Source organism: Oncorhynchus clarkii, chromosome 16 (genome assembly GCF_045791955.1).
Source record: "Oncorhynchus clarkii lewisi isolate Uvic-CL-2024 chromosome 16, UVic_Ocla_1.0, whole genome shotgun sequence".
NCBI lineage: Eukaryota > Metazoa > Chordata > Actinopteri > Salmoniformes > Salmonidae > Oncorhynchus > Oncorhynchus clarkii.
The window spans coordinates 7,006,955-7,024,619 of record NC_092162.1 but is presented as its reverse complement, the minus strand read 5'-3'; the positions used below and the strand labels follow the sequence as shown (position 1 = coordinate 7,024,619).

Sequence of the window (17,665 nt, the reverse complement as noted above, 5' to 3'; positions counted from 1 at the left end):
AACTGTCTGTCTCTCCAGAAGGGTTGTCCACTACAAACTGTCTGTCTCTCTCCAGAAGGGTTGTCCACTACAGACTGTCTGTCTCTCCAGAAGGGTTGTCCAATACAGACTGTCTGTCTCTCCAGAAGGGTTGTCCACTACAAACTGTCTGTCTCTCCAGAAGGGTTGTCCAATACAGACTGTCTGTCTCTCCAGAAGGGTTGTCCAATACAAACAGACTGTCTGTCTCTCCAGAAGGGTTGTCCAACAAACTGTCTGTCTCTCCACAAACTGTCTGTCTCTCCAGAAGAGGGTTGTCCAATACAAACTGTCTGTCTCTCCAGAAGGGTTGTCCAATACAGACTGTCTGTCTTTCTCCAGAAGGGTTGTCCGATACAGTCTGTCTATCTCTCCAGAAGGGTTGTCCAATACAGCCTGTCTGTCTCTCTCCAGAAGGGTTGTCCAATACAAACGGTCTGTCTCTCCAGAAGGGTTGTCCAATACAGACTGTCTGTCTCTCCAGAAGGGTTGTCCACTGCAAACTGTCTGTCTCTCCAGAAGGGTTGTCCAATACAGACTGTCTGTCTCTCCAGAAGGGTTGTCCAATACAAACGGTCTGTCTCTCCAGAAGGGTTGTCCAATACAAACTGTCTGTCTCTCCAGGAGGGTTGTCCAATACAGACTGTCTGTCTCTCTCCAGAAGGGTTGTCCAATACAGACTGTCTGTCTCTCTCCAGAAGGGTTGTCCAATACAGACTGTCTGTCTCTCCAGAAGGGTTGTCCACTACAGACTGTCTGTCTCTCCAGAAGGGTTGTCCACTATAGACTGTCTGTCTCTCCAGAAGGGTTGCCCATGACAAACTGTCTGTCTCTCCAGAAGGGTTGTCCAATACAGCCTGTCTGTCTCTCTCCAGAAGGGTTGTCCAATACAAACGGTCTGTCTCTCCAGAAGGGTTGTCCAATACAAACTGTCTGTCTCTCCAGAAGGGTTGTCCAATACAAACTGTCTGTCTCTCCAGAAGAGTTGTCCACGACAAACTGTCTGTCTCTCCAGAAGGGTTGTCCGATACAGACTGTATGTCTCTCCAGAAGGGTTGTCCAATACAAACTGCCTGTCTCTCCAGAAGGGTTGTCCATGACAAACTGTCTTTCTCTCTCCAGTCTTTTGAATGCATATTTAATCTTCAATTCTGATGGATTTCATTTATTACGGTGGACTGGAAAAATGATTACCGCTTATCAATCCAATAAAAGACATATTTAATTTAGTTTCTAACAGCTGCTTACGTAACACTCTAGAGAGCTATTGGCTTAACTAGATCAGCAGCAACAGAGCAGAGCAGTACTCTTGCTGAGGTTGTTATAACGTTGGACGAATAACATTGTGTTTCTGTGTGCTTGCCTCAGCTAACTGAGACATGTCAGGTTTGGCTTGGCTGTTGCATAACAGCAATCTGGAAATTGGCAGTGTGCCGTCCAGTTCCCGAGAGTAGGAGAGAGAGAGATTGAAGAGGGAGGTGGGGGGTAAAGCCCCTTTGGTGCAGTGGACATACAAAATACTGTTGTTGTTATCATGGCATTGCTGTAGAAACCAAAACTGCCAGTAATCATTTTAATGATGCCGCAGACAGACAGATGGGCTAATGCCAGACTTCCTGCCTCATACAACACTTCCTGGGTGCTCAGCCAATAACCAGCCAAAGCTGTCAAGTGCCACCCAGAGCTGTCAAGCCTCCAGACACTGAAATTGATGAAATTGCTTCTTCCAATTATTGATAAACATGCCTGTTAAAAAACATACTGTTACAACTGTTAAGGCTCCATAGATTGATGATGAATTGAAAAACTTTATTGACAACTTAGATGGAAAGTTACTGAAGATGGTAGCTGACTTTATAACCACTCCTATCTGTCATATCTTTAATCTGAGCCTAGAGGAAAGTCTTTGTCCTCAGGCCTGGAGGGAAGCCAAAGTCATTCTGCTACCCAAGAGTGGTAACGCAAACTTTACTGGTTCTAACAGCAGACCTATAAGCTTACTGCCATCTCTTAGCAAACTGTTGGGGTTGACCAAATACAATGCTATTACTCTGTAAACAAATTAATAACAGACTTTCAGTATGCTTATAGATAAGGGCACTCAATATGTACTGCACTGACACAAATGATTGATGATTGGTTGAAAGAAATTGATAATAAGATTGTGGGAGCTGTACTGTTAGATTTCAGTGCAGCCTTTGATATTATTGACCATAACCTGTTGTTGAAAAGAACGTATGTGTTATGGCTTTTCAAACTCTGCCATATCGTAGATTCAGAGCCATATCGTAGATTCAGAGCCATATCGTAGATTCAGAGCCATATCGTAGATTCAGAGCCATATCGTAGATTCAGAGCCATATCGTAGATTCAGAGCATATCGTAGATTCAGAGCAATATCGTAGATTCAGAGCCATATCGTAGATTCAGAGCCATATCGTAGATTCAGAGCAATATCGTAGATTCAGAGCAATATCATAGATTCAGAGCCATATCGTAGATTCACAGCCATGTCGTAAATTCAGAGCCATGTCGTAGATTCAGAGCCATATCGTAGATTCAGAGCCAAATTGTAGATTCAGAGCCATATCGTAGATTCAGAGCAATATCGTAGATTCAGAGCAATATCGTAGATTCAGAGCCATATTGTAGATTCAGAGCCATATCGTAGATTCACAGCCATATCGTAGATTCAGAGCCATATCGTAGATTCAGAGCCATATCGTAGATTCAGAGCAATATCGTAGATTCAGAGCAATATTGTAGATTCAGAGCCATATCGTAGATTCACAGCCATGTCGTAGATTCAGAGCCATGTCGTAGATTCAGAGCCATATCGTAGATTCAGAGCCATATTGTAGATTCAGAGCCATATTGTAGATTCAGAGCCATATCGTAGATTCAGAGCCATATCGTAGATTCACAGCCATATCGTAGATTCAGAGCCATGTCGTAGATTCAGAGCCATATCGTAGATTCAGAGCCATATCGTAGATTCACAGCCATATCGTAGATTCAGAGCAATATCGTAGATTGTCGTAGATTCAGAGCCATATCGTAGATTCAGAGCCATGTCGTAGATTCACAGCCATATCGTAGATTCAGAGCCATATCGTAGATTCAGAGCCATATCGTAGATTCAGAGCCATATCGTAGATTCACAGCCATATCGTAGATTCAGAGCAATATCGTAGATTGTCGTAGATTCAGAGCCATATCGTAGATTCCGAGCCATGTCGTAGATTGTCGTAGATTCAGAGCCATATCGTAGAGTCAGAGCCATATCGTAGCTTTCTCTGAAGTTTGCTAGAGAGCATTTGGATGATCCAGAAGAAGATTGGGTCAGACGAAACCGAAATATAACTTTTTGGTAAAAACTCAACTTGTCGTGTTTGGAGGACAAAGAATGCTGAGATGCATCCAAAGAACACCATACCTACTGTGAAGCATGGGGGTGGAAACATCAGGCTTTGGGGCTGTTTTTCTGCAAAGGGAACAGGATGACTGATCCGTGTAAAGGAAAGAATGAACGGGGCCATGTATCGTGAGATTTTGAGTGAAAACCTCCTTCCATCAGCAAGGGCATTGAAGATGAAACGTGGCTGGGTCTTTCAGCATGACAATGATCCCAAACACACCGCCCGGGCAACGAAGGAGTGGCTTCGTAAGAAGTATTTCAAGTTCCTGGAGTGGCCTAGCCAGTCTCCAGATCTCAACCCCATAGAAAATCTTTGAAGGGAGTTGAAAGTCCGTGTTTCCCTGCAACAGCCCCAAAACATCACTGCTCTAGAGGAGATCTACATGGAGGAATGGGCCAAAATACCAGCAACAGTGTGTGAAAACCTTGTGAAGACTTACATAAAATGTTTGACCTCTGTCATTGCCAACAAAGGGTATATAACAAAGTATTGAGATAAACTTTTGTTATTGACCAAATACTTATTTTCCACCATAATTTGCAAATAAATTCATTAAAAATCCTACAATGTGATTTTCTGGATTTTCTTCTTCTTATTTTGTCTGTCATAGTTGAAGTGTACCTATGATGAAAATTACAGGCCTCTCTCATCTTTTTAAGTGGGAGAACTTGCACAATTGGTGGCTGACTAAATACTTTTTTCCCCCACTGTACATACACTGTTCATACATACACCATTTTCCTCTTCCCGCTCGGTGCTTCTCTCACCCCATCCCCATCATTGCGTTTCTCAATACATACATTTTAAACAAACTTACAAACAGAAATTAAACAAAAAACCTCAGTTTAAACCAAGAGGTTAGGTTCCACACATGGAACGTACAGTGTAGTTCTGAAATACATAGATCCCCATCATTCTAAGAGAATCCTTGCAGCATAATAGCTGATACCTCAGGTTCTAGGTAATTTAGATAAGGTTCCCATACTTTGTAGAACTGATCTGTTTTAGAATGCAATGTACATGTCAGATATTCCAGAGGCACCCATTCAAATAGTATCTTATGTCAATCTTTAATAGAAGGAACCTTATCACTGTAAAAGGATGTTTTTCCTCGCTGCGAAGGTAAGGATGTTGTAAAGCCTCCTCTTACCCACAGAAGTAACATGCCTACTAGGGAGACCCAACAGTAAAGAAACTGAGTCCAATTCTAGATCAACCCCTAGGATCTTTTCAATTTCTTGCAGAACACCAGACCAGTATCTTTGTATTTTGGTACATGACCATAAACAATGTGTTAGGGTGCCTGTATCAGTTTTGCATTTAAGACACTGAGGAGAAAAGGAAGTGGGGCTAAAAGCATGTCTGCGATTTGGGGATATATGCAATCTGTGTATTATTCTTAATTGGATTGCTCTAGTGCAATTACATATAGATATTGTTTTTGCATATCTCAAAATGTCCTCCCACATCTCTTCGTCAATAGTAACAGACAATTATTTCTCCCACACTTGTTTCACCCTCTGTGTGTTGACAGCAGAAAAGGACCTTAAAGCATCATAAAACAGACTTACAGACATTTTCCTTTGTGGGGAAAAAAAGCATTCTTTCAATGACAGACATATCAGGGTTACCTATTAAGGTGGTGCTCTTCAGAATATAATGTCTTACTTGTAGGAAGCGGAAAAAGTCCTGCTTTGGGATATTTCTCGACCATCTGCTCAAATGACAATAAGATCTTAGCAAATAAGTCATTTAGTCTGCGTATGCCCTTATTAAGCCAAAAGTTAAAGCCAGCATCCAGCAATCCTGGACCAAAATCTGGGTTGTTAAGAATTGGGGTAAGAGCAGAGGTTAGTTTGGACCTTCCCAGGAAGCGTTGAACTGACCTCCATACTTTGAGTGTGTTATGTGTAACGGGATTATTGCAGTGATCTTCTACAGACTTGAAACTTCTGAAAAATAAAAGATCCTGTAAGGGGTATTTTGAAAGAGAAGTCTCAATGTCTAACCAAATAGAGGAGTCATCGTTTGTGATCCAGTCAGAAATATAACATAGGTGGGCACACCTGATATTGGGCAGGTCCAAACTGCCCAAAGAACTTGGCAGCTGCAATATTGCCATCTTAAGTCTTGGCTTGCGTTTACTCCATATAAAGGAACTTAGCCATCCATTTACATCCTTGATTACCTTATTGGAGAGTAATACTGGGATCATTTGGATTGGGTAAAGTAGTCTAGGTAAAATGTTCATTTTCAAGAGGGATATTCTACCCAACCAAGAAATCGGGAGAGAGTTCCAGCGCTCCAGATCCTGTCTTATTGCATCAAACAAGGGAACAAAATTGGCTTTGTACATTTGCTGGAATTTAGGAGTTACAAATGTACCCAGATACATAAAACCTGAGGGAGACCATTTAAAAGGGAAGTGGGAGAAGTATTAGGTACAGAATGAAGGTTACCAAGTGGCATAGCCTCTGATTTAGTTAACCTGTTAGAGCTCTAGGGGCGCTATTTCATTTTTGGATAAAAAACGTTCCCGTTTTAAGCGCGATATTTTGTCACGAAAAGATGCTCGACTATGCATATTCTTGAGTTCTTCAGTTTTGGAAAGAAAACACTCTGAAGTTTCAGAATCTGCAAAGATTTTGTCTGTAAGTGCCCCAGAACTCATTCTACAGGCGAAACCAAGATGATGCATCACCCAGGAATTAGCAGAATTTCTGAAGCTCTGTTTTCCATTCTCTCCTTATATGGCTGTGATTGCGCAACGAATGAGCCTACACTTTCTGTCGTTCGCCCAAGGTCTTAGCAGCATTGTGACGTATTTGTAGGCATATCATTGGAAGATTGACCATAAGAGACTACATTTTCCAAGTGTCCGCCTGGTGTCCTGCGTCGAATTCGGTGCGCAATTGCCAGCTGCTTCTACTTTACCATTTGATTCAGGGGAGAAAGCATGTGTCCAAGAACGATGTATCAATGAAGAGATATGTGAAAAACACCTTGATGATTGATTCTAAACAACGTTTGCCATGTTTTCAGTCGATATTATGAAGTTAATTTGGAAAAAAGTTCGCGTTTTGAGGACTGAATTTTCGGATTTTTTTTGGTAGCCAAATGTGATGTATAAAACGGAGCTATTTCTAATACACAAGGAATCTTTTTGGAAAAACTGAGCATCTGCTATCTAACTGAGAGTATCCTCATTGAAAACATCAGAAGTTCTTCAAAGGTAAATGATTTTATTTGAAGGCTTTTATGTTTTTGTTAATGTTGCGTGCTGGATGCTAACGCTAATGCTAACACTAAATGCTAACGCGAAATGCTAACGCTAGCTAGCTACTTTTACACAAATGATTGTTTTCCTATGGTTGAGAAGCATATTTTGAAAATCTGAGATGACAGTGTTGTTTACAAAAGGCTAAGCTTGAGAGATGGCATATTTATTTCATTTCATTTGCGATTTTCATAAATAGTTAACGTTGTGTTATGCTAATGAGCTTGCTGATAGATTTACACAATCCTGGATACATGGGTTTTTTCATAGCTAAACGTGACGCAGAAAACGGAGCGATTTGTCCTAAACAAATAATCTTTCAGGAAAAACTGAACATTTGCTATCTGAGAGTCTCCTCATTGAAAACATCTGAAGTTCTTCAAAGGTAAATTATTTTATTTGAATGCTTTTCTGTTTTTTTGTGTAAATGTTGCCAGCTGAATGCTAATGCTAAATGCTACGTTAGCCATCAATACTGTTACACAAATGCTTGTTTTGCAATGGTTGAGAAGCATATTTTGAAAATCTGAGATGACAGTGTTGTTAACAAAAGGCTAAGCTTGAGAGCTAGCATATTTATTTCATTTCATTTGCGATTTTCATGAATAGTTAACGTTGCGTTATGGTAATGAGCTTGAGTCTGTATTCACGATCCCGGATCCGGGATGGGGAGATCAGAAAGGTTAAGTTAATCTTGTAGCCTGAGAATTCGCTGAATAATTCAATAATATTATTAAGAGATGTAATTGAAGTCTCGGGACTAGAGATGATTATCAGGACATAATCAGCATACAAGCTTATTTTATGGTGAACCTCACCAATCAGCAGCCCCTGTATAGCAGGCGATGGCCTCGGCCAGTGGTTCCATAACGAGTGCAAATAGGAGAGGGGACAAAGGACAGCCCTGTCTGGTACCTCTGTATATAGAGAAGATATTTGACCTTAGCCCATTAGTCAGGACAGCAGCCTGAGGATCATCATATAAAACTTTCACCCATTTTATAGATGACCAAATTTATTTAGAGCAAAGAATAGGTAAGACCACTCCACACGATCAAATGCTTTCTCAGCATCTAGGGAGAGCACAAGACCATCCATAGCACTTTGTTGGTAGGCTTGAATTACATTAAGAAGCCGCCTGACATTGTTGCATAACTTACGGCCCTTAATGAAGCCAGTTTGGTCTCCTTTCACAATTAGTGGCAGTGAGTCCTCTAATCTTGTGGCTCGAATTTTAGAAAGCAATTTTCTATCTACATTCAGAAGGGAAATTGGTCTGTATGAGGAACAAGACTGGACATTTTCCCTTTTTGAGAATAAGTGATATGTTGGCTTCTCTCAGCATTTGAGGGAGCTGGTCATTTGAAAATGAGTGGTTAAACATATCACGCAATGGCTCAAGGATCAGGCCATGGAACTCTTTATAGAACTCACTACAAAACCCGTCTGGTCCTGGGATCTTACCATTTTTCTTAATAATTCTTAATTGCGAACATTATCTCTTCCTCTGTAATAGAGGCATTAAGGAGAGACCTCTGTTCTTCGGAGATAGTAGGGAGCTCAATCTTAGAAAATAAGTTCTCCATTAATTTGGGTGCATCATTTGGCAGTTATGAGGCATAAAGGTTTGCATAAAATGTCTTATCATATAAATGATTGCCATCAGAATCAGTAATAGTAGCAATTGACTGAGAGTCAGCTCTCTTTTTAGCTAGGTATGCCAAATACTTTCCTGGCTTATCGCCGTGTTCATATAGCTTTTGCCTGACAAATCTCATTTTCTTTTCAGCGTCCTGTGTTAGGAGAGAGTCCAACGTTGATCTAATGACTGATATTTCCTTTAATAGGGCAGGAGTGGGAGTTTTAATGTAGTCCTTCTCTTTAGTTCCTAATTCACACTCTAAAGTTTTTTGCTTTTCACGCTTTTTCCGTCTCTTAGTGGCTGTGTATAACATAATCAGATCCCTGGCGTACGCTTTACAGGTTTCCCAAAGGAGCGAGGGGTTATCTGTTGATTGAGAGTTAGAGAAAAATGCTTTAAACTCTGTAATAAAATATGATGTGAATGTATGGTCTTTAAGAATGGTTGTATTCAACCTCCAATGTCTTGACCGATTGAATGCCCCGTTGAGTTTTATGTCCAGGATCACCTCCGCATGATCAGATATGACTATGCTTCCTATCCTAGCGGATAAAACAGACTGCAAAGATGTCCTGGGCATAAGAAAGTCATCTATTCTAGTCTGACATCCATGAGGTGCAGAGAAAAAAGTGAACACTCTGTTGGAGGGATGAAAGGTTCTTCAGACATCAACATACCCCAGATCATCACAAATAGCTTTAAGTGACTTAGCTTGAGGAGAGAGTGAAGCTATACCGCTGGGAAACTTATCAATAAGGGGGTTCAACAAACAATTAAAATCTCCTCCAACCACTGCAGTGTCTGAGTTTAATTCTGAAAAGTCTAGAAATACCTTAGTGAGGAAATCAGGGAGGTGGGCAGAGGGGGAAGTACATATTCATTATGGAAATGTTCTGCCCTTGTAAAGTACCATTAATTATAACAAAGCGACCAAATTTATCTTTCACACAATTCAAGACCTTAAGTGGTAGGTTATTTTTCACAAGAATTGCTACACCTCTACTTCTGGATGTAAATGATGAGAAAAACACTTGACCAAACCCCCCTTGTTGTAATTTCAGATGCTCCTTATCATCCAAATGAGTTTCTTGCAACAGGGTGATATCAATATTTTTTTATATTTTTTTAAAGACACTACCTTCTTCCTTTTAATGGGGTTATGGCTCCCTCTAATGTTCCATGTACATACACGCAGTCCGTTACCTGCCATTGTATCTTGAGCATTCAATATCCAGACTGGATCCTACTGTAAAAGTGGGGTGGTACCTTTTTCCATGTGTTGAACTCTCCTCTATCTCACTAAACATAAACAAACGATATGAACCCTGAACTCGAACTATACTAAACCCGAAAATGAAACATGTAAACATCCAAAAGGGGGTTTTCCCACTAGCTAACATGCAGGGGATTTCAACTCTCCAATGTAGACTCTTAAGTCTGCATCGCCGCTCCATAGCCTCATCCTTTATATATATATGGAAATGAAAATCAATAGAAGAAGATTGAGGCTCTTCCACCTAAAACCAAGCCTGGGCACCAACATGGATTCACACATATCTCAGCCTGAGTTATAGAGGCAGTTACTTTAGCAAGAAAAATAATAAAGATACAAATATTACATAACCGGAGCACGTGAGGACTCACACCACTGTTTCATGATCAGATTACAATTAAAATTAAAAAGTTATCCAATGCTGCGGAGGTGCAGCTTAAAGTTATTTACCCGAGAGAGTCAATAAACGCAGCAGCCTCTTCGGGTGTGTAGAGTTTTTTAGGCGATCCGTTGACCATAAATCTTCAATGTGGCCGGGTACAGCAGTGCGTAGCCCATCTTCATTCTCCTGAGTCGAGCCTCATCAAACGCTTTGCGTCTTCGTACAACCGCCGTGGAATAATCATTGAAGAATGAGACCTTAGGACTTTTACGTTGACTACCTTCAGAGCCGATGTTTCTAGCCGCATCCATGACGGGCTGCTTGTCCGTGAAGTTGTGGGACTTTATAGCCACTGGCCGTGGGCGCTGATTGGGACCGGGTACCGGTGCTTGAGAGCGATGGGCTCTGTCCAGCTTCACACGACCAGCCTTAGTGTCCATTTGTAGGTAGCCAGGGATCCATTCCTCAAAAAAATGTACTGAACGTGTCCCTTCAGAATTTTCCGGGTGTCCCACAACACGAATATTGCATCGGCGTCCTCGATTATCCAAGTCGTCAATGTGCTCCGCCATTTCGCACACCTGTTTCTCAAGTGATTTTATCTTAGTGTCCATAGATGTAATTGAAGTTTCCACTGTAGCAATTCTTCCTTCTGCCTCCTCAACACATTTCACAACCCTCTGTAGTTCAGCTGAATGGCCTGCTATTGCTTCCAAGACCGTTCTTATCTTAACATTGATCACTTTAGTAATGTTATCAGTCATCTTGTGAATCACCAGGTCCATTGTGCCTGGATCCACAATGGTTTTAGCTTCGCTAACATTAGCTAGCTCCTCCTGCACATCTACAGGGATGGTGGTTTTGGTCGAGTTCTTAGTAGTTCTGTTGGGCATGTTGTCTGAGATTTTTGAGAAATAGCCGTCAAGACTCATTGTAGGATAACTTATTTAGCCAATTCTGCCACTTTTTTAAGCTTGGAGATTAATGTAAAAATATACATTTACGAATGCCACGGGAGCTCGCTGAAACACAGTGTCCTCTCTACGGTGCCATTTTGTCCCCCCAAAGTTTTTTTTTAATGGAAGCTTCTCTAATATCAAACATGTAAAGTGTGGTGTACCACAGGGCAGCTCCCTAGGCCCTCTACTCTTTTCAACTCATACCAATGACCTGCCACTGGCATTAAACAAAGCATGTCTGTCCATGTATGCTGATGATTCAACCATACACACATCAGGGTGGCCAGTGGCCAGTAATAAACTGGTCCTGAACATCTCTAAAACTAAGAGCATTGTATTTGGTCCAAATCATTCCCTAAGTTCTAGACCTCAGCTGAATCTGGTGATGAATGGTGTGTCTGTTGAACAAGTTGAGGAGACTAAATTACTTGGTGTTACCTTAGATAGTAAACTATTATTGTCAAAACATATAGAGTCTGGCTAGCTAGGTCTTCATCTCTGTCTGCTGTTAGCTAGTTTCTGGCTAGCTAGGTCTTCATCTGTGTCTAGTGTTAGCTAGTTACTGGCTAGCTAGGTCTTCATCTGTGTCTGGTGTTAGCTAGTTACTGTCTAGCTAGGTCTGCATCTGTGTCTGGTGTTAGCTAGTTACTGTCTAGCTAGGTCTTCATCTGTGTCTGGTGTTAGCTAGTTACTGGCTAGCTAGGTCTTCATCTGTGTCTGGTGTTAGCTAGTTACTGTCTAGCTAGGTCTGCATCTGTGTCTGGTGTTAGCTAGTTACTGTCTAGCTAGGTCTTCATCTGTGTCTGGTGTTAGCTAGTTACTGGCTAGCTAGGTCTTCATCTGTGTCTGGTGTTAGCTAGTTACTGGCTAGCTAGGTCTTCATGTGTCTGGTGTTAGCTAGTTCCTGGCTAGCTAGGTCTTCATGTGTCTGGTGTTAGCTAGTTCCTGGCTAGCTAGGTCTTCATCTGTGTCTGGTGTTAGCTAGTTACTCTCCAGCTAGGTCTTCCGCTGTGTCTGGTGTAGGATAGTTACTGGCTAGCTAGGTCTTCATCTGTGTCTGGTGTTAGCTAGTTCCTGGTTAACTAGGTCTTCAGCCAGCATGGAGCAAAAGGGTGGAAAGGGCCGTTCAAAACTCTGACGCAGTTGTCAAATCATTACATCCATCAGTGCTGCTGTGAACTGCATCACAAGAGACATGCCAAAGGAAATATATACGGTAGAAGAACACGTTATATCATTGATGCAATTTCAATGTTGTTTGAGTTGCTTTGTTTATCACCAAATGTGCTTGAGATGATTTTACAACAACACTGCTCACTGCATCCGAGTTGCTTAACATAGGCGTTTCAAAGAGCTGTCAGTCAAGGTGAGCTCATGAATATTAGCTCCCCGCCCACTCAGCCTGTCTTTTCAAACTTCCTGGTAGTTAGCCATGAGAGAAAAAGTACTTTTCAGAATGATTGTTTAGGACCTTTAGTACAATACAATATGTATTTCATAGTCCTTATTTTGAGGGCTTACACTAAAATATACTGGGTTGCTTAGCTGACCCAACTGCTGGGTTGCAGGCATTGGGTCACTTAGTTGGGTTGTTTTTTAAAAAGAGCAAGGTTGGTTTGTTGATGCTGGGTTATTGAGATATGAACCAGTAGAGGCTTGGCTTAGTAGGAGTGTGGCTTTCAGTCCTTTATGGCAACCCGTGAGAGTAAATGTCATTACGGTTAATCTGTTCTTTTGAATTATTGTCGCATATTATGGTCAAACACTAACACTTTTATAGCTTTAATTAAGCTTATAGAAATGTTTTAGTTCCATAAAAATGTGTGAAGATTCCAATGTGATACCACAAATGGGATAGTAACCACTTTGTTGCAATATGTTAAAATTATCATATTAAAATATGTAATTTGCATTAATATTCAAGGACAATATAACATTGCAGTGTACAAACTTAACATGATCAACAGGATTAACATTCTCACGGGTGGCCAAAAATAACAATATAAAAACCAAGCCACTAACAAACCACACCTCCTGAAAATAATCTATGGATAGCGTTAAAAAACAACCAGCTGCTTGGTCAACCTAGCATGAAAGTGAATACAATCCCAATTGATTTTCAAATTAACCCATGTCAGGGTAATCCAAACAATCCAACATATTGGGTAATTTATGCAACCTATCACATTATGCTGATTTACAAAGTGATGTATAATTTCGATTGAAATCCAGCCAAACTGGGGAAACCCAACTTCAGGACTGCAACCTGCAATCAGAATGACTGCCAGAGTTAAAAAGACTGAAAAAGGAGACTCTCTAGACCATCTAAACTGGAACAACCATTTCAGCAATGGTTCGTTTAGAAAATGTATGTCATTTATATTGGAGAAGCATAAGATCAATTCATCAATGTACATGCAAAAACATAGATAATGAAACAAACAATTCTTAAACTGTATCTGTAATAGAGCATGCTGGGAAATATGCGAATGACACAAAACAAGCAAGTATAGTGTACAGAGTCATTGTACCTATCTAAACCGCTGTGAAATATCTGTTCCATAAACAAACATATTATGTTTTCAGCTGTTTGAAGCTGGTGTACGAAAAGTAAAAGTAAAACGGGAAGCATAGAAATAGAGCACATAGAACAGATCTACCGCTTCTTAGACTTGCTTTCATTGAGAATGACAGATCTAAAACACATATTTTCTATGTGAATTTGGTTGGGTTGAACAAAAAAGTTACATAGTGCAGTTGTAGCACTCGGTGTTAAATTGAACATTGGATAATTTTCTGTCCACCATCTCTGGAGGATATCATATTCATTGGACTGTCTCTGGAGCTATGTCCTTCAAATATCAAGAGAGACAGTTCAATTTCAATGTCATGATGACTTCAATCAACTCCCTCCCAGCGGTCAGCCAGTCAGTGGGTGAGTGACATGTTCAATTTCCACTGTTTCACTTTCTCCTGACACAGTACAGCTGCAGCCTATCCCATTCACCCCGGCGGTTGGATCAATCAGTGTAGCTCTGTGTCCGCTAGAGGCCAGCTACAGAACATATTGGTCCGTGTAAAGGACACCCATATTATATCAGGCATTATCATTTCTATGGATGCAGCATTTGCATCACATTGAGCTCTGCACAGTGCAGCTGTAGCCCAGGCCTACGACTCGGTCCTCACGCTGCCCTTACCCTCTGGCCCTGACACGGAGGTTGGATCTGATTGGTTTGTTTATGACAGCTTGACGGACCGACCCTGAGCGCCTTGGCAGCCCGCGGCAACTGCCTCAACCTGGCCAGACGCGGCAATGCTGGTGTCCCTATTAGTTATAGAGCCTATATCTACTGTATGGTTCTGAATGCTCTGTCCTCGACACCTGCAAGTGACCAACAGAGAGAGAGATGATGAGACAGAGGGGTAAATAGAAAGAGAGCGAGAGAGAGAGCTTACGAGTCAGAGGTGGAAATAGAGAGAGAGAGCTGATGAGGCAGAGGGGAAAATAGAGAGAGAGCTGATGAGGCAGAGGGGGAAATAGAGAGAGAGCTGATGAGTCAGAGGGGAAAATATATATATAGAGAGAGAGAGAGATGAGGAAGAGGGGCAAATAGAGAGAGAGAGAGCTGATGAGGCAGAGGGGAAATAGAGAGAGAGAGAGAGAGAGAGAGAGAGAGAGAGAGAGAGAGAGAGAGAGATGATGAGCCAGAAGGGAAAATAGAGAGGGAGAGAGCTGATGTGTCAGAGGGGGAAATAGGGAGAGCTGACAAGGCAGAGGGGGAAATAGAGAGAGAGCTGATGAGGCAGAGAAAGAGTGAGAGAGAGCTTATGAGTCAGAGGGGGAAATAGAGACTGGAAAACAGTCCATATGAGGCCTCTTCAACCTCAGGAGGCTGAAGAAATTTGGCTTGTCACCTAAAACACTCGTAAACTTCTACAGATGCACAATCGAGAGCCCTGTTGGGCTGTATCACCGCCTGGTACGGCAACTGCTCCGCCCACAACCGTAAGGCTCTCCAGAGGGTAGTGAGGTCTGCACAACGCATCACCGGGGACAAACTACCTGCCCTCCAGGACACCTACACCACCCGATGTCACAGGAAGGTCAAAAAGATCATCAAGGACAACAACCACCTGAGCCACTGCCTGTTCACCCCGCTGTCATCCAGAAGGCGAGGTCAGTGCAGGTGCATCAAAGCTGGGACCGAGAGACTGAAAAACAGCTTCTATCTCAAGGCCATCACACTGTTAAACAGCCACCACTAACATAGAGTGGCTGCTGCCAACATGCAGACTCAAATCTCTGGCCACTTTAATACATTTAATAGATGGATTTAATAAAGGTATCACTAGTCGCTTTAAAAAACGCTACTTTATATAATGTTTACATATCCTACATTACTCATCTCATATGTATATACTGTACTCTATACCATCTACTGCATCTTTACATAATACATGTATCACTAGTCGCTTTAAATAACGCTACTTTTATAATGTCTACATACCCTACATTACTCATCTCATATGTATATACTGTACTCTATACCATCTACTGCATCTTGCCAATGCCGTTCTGTACCATCGCTCATCCATATATTTATATGTACATGTTCTTATTCCATCCCTTTTAGATTTGTGTTTATTAGGTAGTTGTTGTGAATTTGTTAGATTACTTTTTAGATATTACTGCACTGTCAGAACTAGAAGCACAAGCATTTCGCTACACTCACATTAACATCTGCTAACCATGTGTATGTGACCAATAAAATTTGAATAAACATTGAAAATGAACACATATAAAAACATTTTCCTTAAAGTATAATTTTACTAATGTTACTGTCCCCACCACAACGAAAACATATTTAAATACATGTAATTTTGTCCTTGAAACATTTAATTGAAATACTAGAGAATTCCATTAATTCCTATGGAGGATTTCTCCTACTGGGCAGTGCCAATACGGACGTCCGGTGGCTTCAAATCCCCTCAATGGCCAATACATAGCATCACATCATTGCTTTCAGTGCGCGTGTGTGCGTGCTTGCGTGTGTGTGTGAGAGAGAGAGAAAGAGAGAGCGAGAGAACGAGGAGAGAGAGAAAACACTTGGGAGAAGGAATTAATTTCCATACATTAGTGTTGGTCTATAACCTACAACAGATCAAGATAACCATTGTGAATATTGGCAAAATATATAGAAATAATCGGCTATACTGAATTAAGCTATTCACTACACAGCCCTGGCATGATCCCGGAACACATTTACCCAGGCCCATAATATAAATCAGTAGACATTGCATCCGGGTCACAGGGCGTCAATGCACACAATAATCTGAACATAAATGCAAATGCTACTGGATTGATTCAAATGACAGACACCTTGCAGCAGTAGCCTAGCAGCGGTAGCCTTGAAAGCAGCAGTCGCATCTCCTGCCAGGCAAATGCGCATAACCCAGTCGGCAGCAGCAGCGGATAATTCTTCATTGTTTAGACTTAGACCATTCAATATCAGTCACTGCTCATTCTGCAATCGGCTACTCACCATTCAATCCGTCCAACATGCAAGGGCTCTGAAGTCAGCCAAGTCAAGACAGATAAAAAAAAATAACAAATCGTGAGGATGACAGTGGCGCATAGCTTTACGGTTTGATGTAAAAATATATCTTTGCCGTCGGCATTCAAATTCTCCTTATTGTGCTATTGACACCTGGTCTAGCGGTAAATGCTCCTTGTTCGGCCGACCGCTAGCCCTTTCGCAGGCTTCTTTAGTTCCAGTCCTATTGTCTCCGCATCGCTCCTGGATGAGAGGATCTGAGAGGAGAGACGGGGAATCAAAGCTCCAGCCCCTTTTCCGCCTCAACCAATAGCAGTGGAGAATCGGTAGAAGCCTAGAAGCGCACCCTGCCTTCACGCCAGGACCGGAGCGACCGTCCTCGCTGTCTCCGTACAGATTAGAGACAACCGGGAAAGGGAAAGGGAGGAATGAGAAGGGAATTTATTGGTTGACTGTTGAAGGTATTGGGAGGGACTGTGAGGGCTATGGCATGACAGGGATTCAAGTCGTGGAAAGTGATGGGCTATATCTCAAAATTAGTAATAGGTATTTTTATAGTAGCCTAGGACTAGGACAAACTATTATTAACGCTATGATCAGCATCACCATTGGTACTGTTTCGAGCAATGCCAGCTTTGCCACTACACCCGTTGTTACATGAAGGGGGCACCATCATCTTAGTTCAGGCTGATACAGGGACAGGACGTCATCCACTAGAGTAGAACTTTGCTATCACCTTGCCAGTACTTACAGATCACTGCAGAAGAAGGAAACGAGAGCGACTATTCAACTTTAGACTATCGTACCGGGTGCACTAAACTGTCGCTGTGAGGTATGAAAAAAGCGAAATAAAAATAAAATGCTCATATTAATATATGTAAATAAGGTTAATGAAATCAATAACTTGCTAAAATCACATAACGTTCATACAGTATATTGGCCATCTCTGAGACTCACTTAGAGCATTCCTTTGATGATACAGCAGTAGCAATACAAGGATATAACATCTGGGGAAGAGACGGATTGCCTATGGGGGAGGTGTTGCCGTATATGTTCAGAGCCATATCCCTGTAATGCTTAGAGAGGATTTAATGCTGTTGAAGTGTTGTGGTTGCAGGTACACCTGCCTCGTCCAAA

At 41.6% G+C, this 17,665-nt stretch overlaps 1 protein-coding gene across 1 annotated transcript in view; it reads right to left on the bottom strand.

Moving 5' to 3' along the window:
• Positions 1-16,716, bottom strand: part of LOC139367422 (serine/threonine-protein kinase SBK1-like) — a 33,916-nt gene extending 17,200 nt beyond the window's left edge. Inside the window, exon 1 of the mRNA XM_071105629.1 lies at positions 16,517-16,716. The gene's annotated coding sequence lies outside the window, so the exon portion shown is untranslated. The remainder of the gene's footprint in view (positions 1-16,516) is intronic.
• Positions 16,717-17,665: the final 949 nt, after the last annotated feature.